Source organism: Ambystoma mexicanum, chromosome 4q, assembly GCF_040938575.1.
Source record: "Ambystoma mexicanum isolate Mex_15411 chromosome 4q, UKY_AmexF1_1, whole genome shotgun sequence".
Classification (NCBI taxonomy): Eukaryota; Metazoa; Chordata; class Amphibia; order Caudata; family Ambystomatidae; genus Ambystoma; species Ambystoma mexicanum.
Window position 1 is genome coordinate 1,185,025,064 of NC_090928.1, and position 13,216 is coordinate 1,185,038,279.

The 13,216-nt window shown below is 48.1% G+C and overlaps 1 protein-coding gene across 1 annotated transcript in view; it reads right to left on the minus strand.

Moving 5' to 3' along the window:
- The window catches only part of DNAH8 (dynein axonemal heavy chain 8), an 8,835,797-nt gene that overhangs the window by 3,058,087 nt on the left and 5,764,494 nt on the right, over positions 1 to 13,216 (minus strand). The gene's annotated exons all lie outside the window — the stretch shown is intronic.

Here is a 13,216-nt window from a genome sequence, read left to right on the forward strand (position 1 = left end):
ATTGTTTAATTGCGAGCATGACAGGCAATGTGTACAATGGATTCCTATGGAGTCGGCCTGCTTTATGCTTGTGCATGTATGAAGCCGGTGGTCTCCATAGGGATCCCCAGCATTTGTGCCGACATGAAAATGCATATCAGTGCAAATGCTGGGGCATTTGTATGGCATAGAGGAACGGAAGCGTGGAAATGCAAGTTGTCTCCTCTCTGCCATACAAAAATGGCCTATAATGGGGTGTGGTATTAATGGAAGGCGTAAAAGCCTTAAGCAAGACTTTTTATGTCTTCCATTCACATTACACAGATGATCATGTTGTACAGGGCGTAATGTGATTGGAGGAAGCAAAAGCCTTGTGTAAGGATTTTATGGCTTCCATTAATGCCACACCCCATTTCCGGCTATTTGTATGGCCAACTGGATGGGTGGACTGCAACTTACGTTTCCACCACTTCCCTTCCATTCCATCATGCAAATGCCCCAGCATTTGCGCAGGCATGCTTTTTCATGCCAGTTCAAATGCTGGGGATCACTATGGATAGTCAGTGTTTACAATTAAACATTGCCTACCATGCTCATATGGCAGGAAGTGTTTACAATTACAATTGAACACTTCCTGCCATTTAAACATGGTAGGCTGCATTTACCCATTTGCACGGTGGAGTGCAGTGCAAATTTGCCTTGCAAATGACCAAAATTCAGCAGCGGGGAACTGCCTACGTGTATGTCTCCACGTAACGGCTCCCTGTTGCCAAATCTGCTCTGGAGTAAAATGTCAAGTCCCCCAGAGCGTAAATGGAAGTGCTAAACGTTACCTTGTCTCCATGCCTCCATTCACGCCCCAGGGGATTTTCATTGTCTTTGAAGTTCGAGGACGGGTGTGGAACGGGAGTTACGTTTCTGCCTCGCATTCAAAAACAACTTGGTTTTATGCCAACATGAGACTTTCTCGCTATTCATTGCAATCATTATAAACGCGCAAATAGCAGGTGGTGTGTACTCTATTTGCACTGGAGAGTGCAAAGGAGAGGTGTAAAGAGACTTCCGCCTTCTCATTTGCATTATGCAGTGCAAATGATGGAAATTGCCCAAAGGGTACAGGTTTACAAATAACATAAGTGCAAACATAAGCGGTCCCCACTGGGAAATTTATGATTTTCAGAAAATTAGCTTCCTGGAATCTTCTCCTGGCTTTTTCAGAGCATACAACATTGATTCCTGCTGTATTGATGTATTGCAAATTTGATAGACTTTTTTTTAATGGTTATTCTATATAGTAAAATAGTACTCATGAAATTAAAACCGGTGCATGTATTCTTATTTATTTAAAACATGTTGCTAAAACCTCCTCAGTGTTCAATAAACCATATGCTGCACGTCTTGCTGTGTGTAGTGACATGTTTGTGGCCATCTTATTGGTTTCTTCCTTCTTCAAAAACACCATAGGCAGCAAATTGTGTGGGATTTAATGGCATCCCCAGAATGTCACAACTGAAAGGCCGGGTTAGGCTTCTAATGCGAATTACAGTGGTCTGATGGAAAGGGGCACACTGTAAAAATGACCTGCCAGCCCCAAAACTTTAACAAAACTTTCACAAAGCGAAGGGGCCTAGTGAATGCAGAGTGTGTGTCTTGCTGAAAGTGATCCAAGGAACATGGTCAAATGAAAAACGCACATTGCAAATAACAAAAGGAAAGGGCAGCCTGTCAATTCCAGTGTCCACATAAAAAAAAATACCAGAGGTGCAAAGCAAGGGAAAGACACTGGCGCAGAAGGGCCTTGCATATAGGGATGAGGCAAAAGTAAAGTATCCTTCTACATGAACCACAGAGTTTCACTTTCAGTTGTCCCATTGAGAAACCAATGCTGTGTGAAAGAAGAAATACATTGATTCAGAAGTGCATTGGACAATGTTAGCATGGTGCAAGTTATTATATATAAGGGAACACAAGGCTTCACATGAAAAACGAACATAACAAAGCAAAAAGGCTATTTTCTTATAAATGCACCAAGTTAATCTCTTATGAGCCCAAGAAAGACAGGGCCAGGTCTGCTTGGCTCTTTATCTGGAACTCTTTATTTGACTTCTAGATAAAGGCTAGGGCAGAAGGAGTCGGCTCATGCATAACAGGTTTTTATGACCGCTTGATGGGCAACAGAGCCAGCATTGGTGGGTGCAGTTCTTGAAAATATAAAATTCTAGATCTGAACTGTGGTGGACTCAAGATTGCAAGGACAAATGGCACATGCCAGCATGGCCTCCTGATGTCAGAGGGCAGATGTGAGCCATATGCTGCAGGATAAGAATCTCTTCAGCACCCATTAGTTCAGAGAACAAAGAGCTAATGTAAGCCATAAATCAACATTTGGGCCCAGGGACTAACAGATGCCGTGGCCTCCCTGAAGGTGAAAATGAAGAAATTAAACTGCACCTTATCTATGTTAATTATGTGACCATAAACTTACATTAGAAATGTCATTTTTTGGAGTAACTTTTGAAACGTGATACTTACAGGGTCGTGGCAGATGTCATGAAAAAGCTGAATTTAAGGTGGTGGTGTTGGGGAATTTTAGTTACACCATAAAAGGTATTTCAAGCATCCCCGGAAATGTCATTAATCTGAAGGTTTGGGAGATGATGACGTATTAAATTAGATATCTGGGTCAAAGGTTTCACATTCCCAACTATGTTAATTTTTGCATAAAGAGTGAAAAACCATAGCGCGCATGTGCAACAACCTACCAAAACGAAAATAAGTCCCACATATCCGTCATGATTAGGGGAACATTAATATCTATTTATGATGGCATTTATCTGTAAATTACCATAAGCAATTTCTGTTGACAGTGTCAAAGGCCTTACTCAGATCCACCAGGGCCACATAAACTGTGTGGTTCCCTGCCAGCCACACACTATCCCCAAGTGTATTCACCACCAGCCCCTTGAGAGTTGTAGACATACCGTGTGAAATCCAGTCTGAGCCCTGTCCAAGTTACCTCTGCTCCCTGCACAACTCTCCTACTCTTTAAGTACCGCCCCAGCGAAAATGTTACTATCTGCATCTAGGAGGGCAATCGGGCGGTGGTTATTAGGATCCGCTCCACCATCCTTCTTGTAAATGGGGATTATAACAACAGACCTCCAGCTCTCGGGACATTGCTTTCTGGCAATAGAATTCTTAAAAAGAAGGCACAGTATCAATGACCAGGAATCAACATTGGCTTTCAGAATGGAGTCGGACAGCCCATTAGGTCCAGCATCTCTATGATGAAGATCCTTGGAGCGGAGGTCAACCCAAAGGGGAGCACCTTGAACTGATAGTGCTTGTTCCCTATGAGAAAGCTCAGGAACTTCCTGTGCTTCTGATGTATTGGCACATGAAAGTAAGCATGCTGAAGATCTATGGACACCAGTCAGTCCTGTAACTCATGAGCATGAATTTGTCTTTCCTCAGTAATCTGTTCAAAGCCCTGAGGTCCAGGATGAGACGGAGACCTCCCCCCTTGTATCACGAAATACCAGGAATACCAGCCCATCCCTCTCTGCCCGGACGGTACCTCTTCCACGGCACCCTACAACAGCAGGGCTTGCAGTTCTTCCTGGAGCTCCTGCATCTGGTTGGCACGGAGGTGGTGGGGGGCCTGTCCAGAGGCCTTTGTAATAAAGGCAGTCAAAAAACCCACCGCACATGCTGCTAGCGCCCAGACGTCGGAGGTAATCTCCTGCTATTGGGCCCAAAGCTTGGTCAACCTACCTCCAACTGGGGAGTCGTGGGAGGAGAAATCAAAGCGGCTTTGAGAGCATAGCCACTCTAGCTGATGCTGCCACTGTCTGCTGGCCTCTAGAGGCCCTGCTACCCCTTCTGGAGCACAGGAAATGCCTTTGCCCCTGCCTGGTTTACAGAGCTGAGCCTTCTTGATGTAGGGGACATAGCACCTATAGCCTCTGCCCCTGCACAGCTATGCCGAGTTACTTGCGGTGAGCTTGGATTCTTTGAAAGATTTTCCAAAGAGTCATCAGCCTATGGGCCAAAGAGATTGTCCCCATCAAGAGCAATGTCAAGAAGCTTATTCTGTACATTAGGAGAGAACCCAGAGGAGTGAAGGTAAGACTGCCTCCTGAGAATCATAGCCGAGCCCATTGACCGTCCAACACAGCCTGCCACATCCAGACCTGTCTGCAAGGACTGTCTGGCCACCTCCTTCCCTTCAGGGATATATTGAGCTGCCTGCACCACTGCCTTCCACAATCCAAAGGAGTACTTTGTGAAGCCACAGGAGACGTTGGTCGCCTTCAATGCCATGCTCCAGGATGAAAATATTTTCTTCGCTAGGGCATCCACTTTCGTGCCCTCCCTATTGATTGGCAAATAATAGGTGGAATTGGTGGGCCTGCTAGAAACTGTGGTCGCCTGTACCATCAAACTTTCCAGTTTTGGGTCAGAGGAAAGAAAAGAGGGATCAGCCCTTGTCAGCCTAAATATTTTTTATAAGGTCAGAATTAACCGGGGAAATAGTGCAAGGACGCTGCCATAAGGTGGTATTGTTACTGTTAACTGTTACACAGTATTGTTATAAACACCATTCATAGAAAGATTAGACCAGGAAGAGACACTAACCTGATCGGACACCAACTTGTCTGGAGCAACAACTGCTGAAATAAAGGATCACCCGGGAGTCCCTGTTTCCCCCAATCACTGGAAATCAGAGTAACAGGGAAGGGCAACACGAACCCCAGGGAAACTCTCTGGGGGAAAAACCCTGGACGCCTTGGTTCGGTCTTCTTGGATTGACGACTCGGGACGTCTTAGACTAGCTTTCTCGGATTTATGGTTTTTCTCAAGGTGGCGAGTGTGGTGAGGAGTCCTACAGGACGAGAGAAGGACAGGTAAGGAATAGAAGGAATGGAAGGTATGAGTGAAATCTTGTGGCAGCGATTTGCACTTACTAACGACTGATGTGACCGGAATTAGGTCGTTCGAGTTGATCGATCCTGGTAGCTGGGAGAGTTGCGGCTCGAAAGAGAGGGGAACAACTAACAAGATAAGGGTGGTTAGTAATGACACAAAGAAAGAAGGGAAGGTAAGAGTCAATGGGCCTCATTACAAATCACCCGGTATGGAAACAATGGTGGCGGTAAACCCGCCGCCACCGTTGTTTCCATGCCGGGCGATCACAACTCCTGCAGGCGGGAGGTGATGTTCCCGCCAGGTCTGACCTGGCGGGTTTAACACCGCCCGCCTGCAGGCGGACGAGGAAACACCGCAGAATTACAAGATGCTGCTGGTGTTTCCATGATCCCCATTCCCATTGAGTCCCATGGGACTCAATGGGAATGGAGATTAACACCATTCCGCCTCCGTGATTCCCGGAAAACCGGGGTTGTAATGCCCCGGTAATTCCGGGAATCATGGAGGCGGAATGGTAATACGAGTCCGGTGGTAACCAGGTGGTTTTACCGCCTTGGTTACGGCCGGACTCATAATGAGGCCCAATGTAACTAAAGGAACTTACTTCCGCAAGGCGGACTGTCTTTCTGTATCGGGTCAGTATTTCGAACTGAGAGCCCAGCTCGGAAGAACGTGAGAGGGAACTGGGGGAGCGAATGGCAGGGACACCAAGACGGGACAGAATTCTAAGAGAGGGAAACAATGATTGTCAGAAGGGAGAGTTCAATTGCTTTCAAAATAGTAGAAATATAAGGGTAGAATCTTCTGCGTATTTACGGAGCATCACATTCGGCAGAAGCGACGCATCGAAGCAGTGTTCCGTGTTCCTTAAGAGGGCTCATGTGATCAGTCACGTGCACCTGCCGGCAGCGTGTAACAACTAGTCTGCTGAAACTGTTTTCTCTTGCCATATTGGAGTTTCCACGTAACATGCCTCCACCCAGAGACCAATGACGCCTGACCGGCCATCGCAGAAATGGTGTAACAGTATACCCCCTCCTTAGGGAAGGCAAACCCGGCTTGCCTGGGTGAAGGCGAAAGAAACGTCGTATCAAACGAGGTGCATGAACCCCCGATGCTGGTTCCCATGTTCTGTCTGCAGGTGAGTACCCCTTTCAATGAGGAATTGTAGACGGCCCCGACGATATCTAGAGTCACAGATGCCGGCCACTTCATATTCCTCTCCAGAACTAGTCATAACTGGAGGTGGCAATGGTTTGGTGGATCGAGGGAAACGATCCCGTACATTAACTCTGATCTGGGACAAGTGGAACACCGGGTGGATACGAGACCAAGAAGGAGGTAAGGACAGTCGAACTGCCGGAGACCCCACCCGTTCTATTACCTTGAAGGGTCCAAAAAATCTTGGGGATAATTTGGAAGGAACCAGATATTTGGGGAGAAAGCGAGAAGCCAACCAGACCCTGTCTCCTTGGTTAAAGATCGGAGCATCTTGGCGATGTTGATCCGCATACTTCTTGGCACGATCTTGGGCTGTTTGTAGTGCTAAGCGGGCAGTCCGGTGTCCCTCGAGTATATCCGCTACCAAACTATCTACTCCGGGGAATCGTGACGAAGCTAAGGAGATGGACTGTATAAACGAAGGATGGTATCCATACGAACAATAGAAGGGACTAGTTTTCAATGCTGAATGTCTGGCATTGTTATAAGCGAACTCTGAAAATGGTAAGAGATCCACCCAGTTGTCTTGGGCAGCTGAAACAAAGCAACGTAGGTAGCCTTCTAATGTCTGATTTAGACGTTCCGTCTGTCCGTTGGTCTGGGAATGATACCCTGAACTCAGAGCTCTCTTGATACTTAAGACTTGGCATACTCTCTTCCGGTAACAGGACGTATATTGAGGACCTCGGTCGGAAATGATTGTGTCTGGAAGGCCGTGTCTTGAAAATATTTCTGAAATGAATATTTTAGCCAATTTGGTGAAATAGTCGATGGTGACCATAATAGTGGTATTCAGAGATGAGGGGGGGAAGATCCACAATAAAATCTGTAGAGATGATCTGCCAAGGTCTTTGTGGTATGGGCATACAGGCAAGCAGACCAAAGGGAGGAGCGCGTAATGTTTTTGATTGAATACAAATACGGCATGCCTTAACATAATCCGTGACATCAGAATGGAGAGTAGGCCATCAAAAATGCTGCTTAATCAAGCCGAGAGTGGTCTGAATGCCTCGATGTCCAGCTGCCCGGATGTCATGGCACATCCGAAGAACTTCCAATTGTAACGGTTGAGAAGGAACTAAGACTTGGCCATCATGGAAGTACAGATTCTGATCTCTGGTAAGATGGTAGGATAGATTTTTATTTTTTAAACATTTTATTGAATTGTACAAACAACCAAACAATACAAACCGAACAAACAGTGCATGTTCCAACAGTTTCATTACACTTTCTTAACTTCTAATCACTACTTCCCTTAACCCACCCCCCTTTACGAGACTATTGCATTAAACCTTCAGTTTCCGCAACCTGTGATTCTGTCTCCTCTTCTACAGGCTCCGCCGGGTCAGCTAATGACCCAAACAGTTCGGCTATCAGTGATTTCCAGGCCATCAGGGACTCGGTCTCCTCCTCCCCCCCTGTGCTACTCGCTTCTTGCCATGCCTTGGTTTCGGCTTCCGCCCATTTTTGCAAATCTCTCCACCACACCTCTACCTTTGGCACAAGGCATGACTTGCATCCCATGGCAATCCTCCTCTTTGCAAGCACATAAGCCAGATCCCTCAGCTTACTTACGTGCCTGAGCTTCTGTGGTCTGGGGAACCCCCCCAACAGACAGGCCCACAATGTATCCACTACCATCTTGACACCTTTTTCTTCCAGTTTCTCTTTCACACCCCTCCAGAAACGCTCTATGATCGGGCATGACCAGAACATATGCACCATGCCCGCGTTCTCCTCATCACACTTGGGGCATGATTGCCGCCCTGCATTTTCAAACCTCGATATCCTCCAAGGCGTCATATATGCCCTGTGCGTTATGCACAGCTGAATCTGTTTCAGCCTCGCGTTTCTAGACACCTTCTTATGATACCCCTGGACCCGTTCCCACATCCCGTCTCCCATCGGGGCTCCAACCTCCATTTCCCAGTCAAGTCTCCACTGCATGACCTCCTTCCCCACTTTAGACATCAGCATTTCATACAATCTGGAAATCTCATGACCCCCCTCAGCTATGCCATATATCACGTCTATGGTGGCATCTGATTCTTCCTCCAACACAGTTTCAGGCCATGTTCTCTTAATCCTCTGTACCACTCTATGATACATAATATACTGGCCCTCGTGCAACCCAGTTTCTTCCCGCAGCCCCTCAAAAGTAATACTAGAGCCCTCCCGCCAAATATCACCCTTTGTTGCCACCCCAGCCGGTTCCCAGTGGTTCCTGAGTATCATTCGTAGCTGCGCGTCTGCCCCGTCAATGCAACCAGTGGTATCTGCGGTGAGCATGGGGACGGGTCCTCCATCATTTGACATGCCCTGCGCCACACCTTCCACCCCGGTAGCATCATTTTAGGGCGCCCGACCATTTCCGCCCTTGGTACCCACATCATCTCTTTCAAATAAAAAGGTGCACAATCACGCCTAAACAGCCTAAATTCCAAGGTCTCTTCGTCAGAGAGCCATTTGGCAACATACTGTAACTGGCGTGCCACATAGTACGCCTCATAGTTGGGCAGCTTTATCCCTCTTTTGTCATGGAAGTTCTGTAGCTTCCATAACGCCAGTATATTTCGCGTGCCATGCCACAAAAAGTCCCTACACATGCTATTCAATTTGGTGAAGAACTTCTTAGGAATCAGGTACGGTATGTTCCCGAAGTAGTGTAGGAGCCTTGGCAGGACCACCATCTTTAGCATTGCTCCCCGCCCCATCATCGCCAAGAGCAGCCTCGCCCAAAACTGCATGCACTTCTCAATTTTTTTAGTGGCTACTTCTGTATTGCACCTATGCTCTTCCTCCACGGTGTGGTATATATCTATCCCCAGGTATCGAAATGTGCTAACCGCCCATAGCACTTGCAATACAGGTAGCCGCTCTGCTGGAATCCCCATGTACCCCCCTAATGGGAACAAGCTGGACTTCTGGGGGTTCACTGCTATACCGGACAGCACAGCGTATCTCTCCAGCACTTCAAGGATGTACTGGAGATTTTCTTCTGGGAATCGCAAGTACAGCAACATGTCATCTGCATATAGGGAGATCAGATGCCGCTCCCCTTTCACATCGATGCCTATGGTGTCATATTGCTGCCTCAGATATATTGCTAGAGGTTCCAGGGCCAGTATGTAGAGCATTGGAGACCACGGGCATCCCTGTCTAGTACCCCTGCTGAGCGGCCACCTTTCCAATATCACAGATCCTGTCCTAACTCTAGCCAGCTGTTCGCTATATAACATTTTTGCCCACCTTACATATCCAGGCCCTAACCCGTAGTGCTTCAGGGCCGCAAGCAGCCATGGCCATTTAACGGAGTCAAAGGCCTTGATTGCATCCAAAGACACAATGGCCATTTCCTCATCTCTTTCTCTGCCAAACTCAATGATTCTCTGGAGTCTCCTATGATTATTGGTAATGTTTCTATGAGGGACATAGCCCGTTTGATCCGGGTGTATTAATTTGCCAATAACCTTCTTCAGTCTATTTGCTAAGACAGCAGTCAAAATCTTGCCGTCTTGATTCAGCATTGACCAGTATCTATAGGAACCACAGCTGTGCCCAGGTGTGTTAGGTTTGGGAAGAGGTATTATGACAGCCTCTCTCAGTGACTCTGGTAAGCGTCCCGTCTCAAACGCTTCGTTTAACATCTCTAACAGTGGGGGGAGGACCTCTTCCATGTATACTTTGTAAAACTCACTTGGGAGTCCATCTGTCCCTGGGGTTTTACTAGTAGGCAGCTGCCTCACCACCTCCCCTAATTCTTCCAAGGTGATCGGGGTATCTAGTTCCTGTCTCTCCTCCTCGCTTATCTTGGGCAACCCCATATCCTCAAGCGTTTCTTCCATCATAGCGCAATTACTTTCCCCGTCATCTCCGTATAATACCTTATAATAATCCACAAACGCTTGATTAACTCCCTCCTGGGTGTCCTCTACGCTACCGTCTTCTCTCTCTATAGTCCTGATTGTGACTCTGGGGGTCTCACTCTTATATAACCACGCCAAAAGTCTCCCCGGTTTATCACTCTGCTGTCTCTCTACGTATTTTTTATAATTAATGTTACACAATCTCTCCCAATATTCCGCACATTATTGCTGGAGCCTAAGTGTCAATTCTAGCTTCTCTGCTGTATCGTCTCCGCCCCTTAAGGCCTCTTCTAATTTTTCTTCCGTCTCCTGCAGTTCAGCTAAAACCCCACCTTGTAGGCCCTTGGATTTCGCTATGGCTACCCCCCTCATGACAACTTTAAAGGCCTCCCATAGTGTTCCCGCGGAATCCATGCTCCCAGTATTTGTTTCAAAATAATTTACAATCTCCTCCCTCAAGTCCTCCCTAAAAAAGGGGTCTCGCAACGCCCCCGCTCGTAGGCGCCATGTCGGGATCCTTACTCTCGGGGGGGCAGTATTGCCATGAGAGAATCGGGGTCGAGTGATCCGAAAGGACCCTGGCCGTGTACTCTATTTGTGCGATCTCCGCTATCATTTCGGGTGATGTGAAGACATAATCCAACCTCGTTGATAACTGCTGTGGGGCAGAATAATGTGAATATTGCCTTTCCTGGGGGTGCCTCTCTCTCCATGCATCCTCCAAACCAAAGTCATCGAGCAATGTCTGTAACGCCCTGGCTGATGGGCCGGTCTATCCATCTTCCCATCCGATCTGTCCACCCTCGGGTTCAATATGCAGTTGAAGTCCTATCCCCAGATCATCGCACTTCCTACGCATATGCTCAAATTCGCACTCAATGTTCTAATGTACGCCGCTGTGTTCTGGTTCGGGTTATACGTGTTAACAATGCTTATCTCCCTGTTCTCCACCAGTCCCCTCAGCATAACCATCCTCCCGTTTGTCTCAGCCACCACTTGCAATCGCTGAAAAGGGACATGTGGCGCCACCCAAATAAGCACTCCTCTTGCATAAGCAGAGTACGATGAGCCCACCAACACCCCTTTCCACTTCCCAGCGATCGTGTCCATCCTCTCTCGTGTAAGGTGGGTTTCCTGCAGCAATGCAATATCTATTTTCTGCCTGCGTAGGTACAACATAACTTTGTTCCTTTTTAAGTAGCTGTTGAGCCCCCGCACGTTCCATGGAAGTATCTTAAGGTCCCCCATGGCCTGTACCAGTTCCGTTCCTCCTCCTCCCCCAGGTGCAGTCTGACTTTGAATTCCAATCCAATCTGTATAGGCTCGCATCCCATTCTAAATTCCCTTTAACCAAAAACACACCAAACTTCCCGTCCCCCCTTCCATCCCTTCCCCAACATCACACCCCCCAACTGTTGCCCAGCTCCATCCCTGGATCTGAGGCTCCCTCGCATCTAGCTCTTTCTGGCTCTCGCCTGTACTCGAAGCTCTGCAGGGTGAGGCCGCCTTAGTGGCCAACCTAATACTACTACAACTATAATTCGGGGGGGTAGGGTGCTTTCGTCCTGCCGCTCCTATTTCACATCGGGTTGACTACACATTGCTATACAATTTGCATATATGTACACGCTACTATTTTCCAGTCCTTCAAGTCCGTTACAATCAGCGGTATTTTATCAAAATATCAGCCTCCTACAGCCGTGCCTATTGTTCTTAATCTTCATCTAGGCACCCCTGGGGTGCTCACTCAACGCCTTAACAGTATGCATACCGTATCCCGGTCACTTATCGCGTCCCTCTTGGGTCTCTTCCGTGTATTGTTCCGGGCAGCCCTGCAGATCCAGCCACGTCGTTGCTTCTTCCGGAGTGTCAAAAAAATACATTTTGCTCTTGTGCACCACCTTCAATTTCGCGGGGTACAGAAGCATATATTTTATCCCAGCCGCACGCAGCCTTCTTTTGATTGCCACATAGCTGTACCGTTGCCTCTGGACCAACATAGTGTAGTCCGGATACTCCGTGATGGTGCTCGAGGCTCTTTCGATTATTCCACCTTTTTGGAAGTACTCCAGTATTTTCTCGCAGTCTTTGTAGTTCAATATTTTCGCGATTATCACCCGGGGAGGGGTCCCTGGTCTCGGCTTCCTCATAAGGGCTCTATGTGCACGCTCCACTGCGAATCCCTGCGAGAGTTTGCCAGCTCCAATTCCTTGTAGGAGTAGGTTCTCGACGTAGTCTGTCGGGTCCTGTCCCTCCACACCCTCCGGCAAGCCCACCACGCAAATATTGTTTCTCCTTGCTCTCCCTTCTGCTTCCTCTGCTCGAGACTCCAAGTTAGCTACCTTTTGTTTGAGTACATGGATCTCCTTTGCGTTGTTAGTGCTGGTCTCCGTGTTAGTTTTCACCGCACCTTCCAGGCTGCTTGTTCATTCCGCCAGCCCCCTGACATCTTGCCTCAGCATGGAGACTTCTATGCCCACTGCGTCTATTTTAGCCTCCAGGGAAGTGCGCAGGTCTGACATCGCAACCCCCCAAGAGTCTTTCAGCTCCGTGATGGCCTCTAAAATCTGATGGTTATCAGTCACTGTGGTGCCCTCCGCTGGTACCATCGAGCCTTTGGGTGCGATGGCCGCAGGAGAATGTTGTGTTTTGGCAAAAATATCCATTGTGGTTTGTTTATTCTTGTTCTTGCTCACAGCCCCTCGCGCCGAGATTCTGCGGCCTCCGTTGGGCCTCACTATCTCGATTCAGCGTCCGCGTGCCTCCCCAACCGTCTTTTCCACCCTTATCAGCTGTTGTAGTACTCTTCAAGCAGTCGCACCGTCCGCCGCCTCTCACCACGGCTTTCTGCTCATCGATGCCGAGCGAGCGCTTCCTATGACTGTCGTGGCGTGGCCTATCTGTTCGCAACCGCGCTGCCCCCGGGCTCTTGCCTTCCGGGTCAGCACGCAAGCCATCGTGACACAAGGCTTACCGCCACAGGGGTTTTCGTTCCGTCTCCATTTCGCCATCATTCTTTCCCTGCGGCTGCCGTCTCTATTCTGCCGCTCCGGGTGCTTCAGTTTCGTTTCCTTTGTTGTCGGCCATCTTGCGTGACAATGGACCGAGCAGCCGCCGTCGTTCACCGAGCAATTCCTCCAGAATTCCACACACGATTCACTCAGACTTTATACAGTGAGCAGAACACACGTTCCCATGCATGTATAGTCAATCCTGGAACC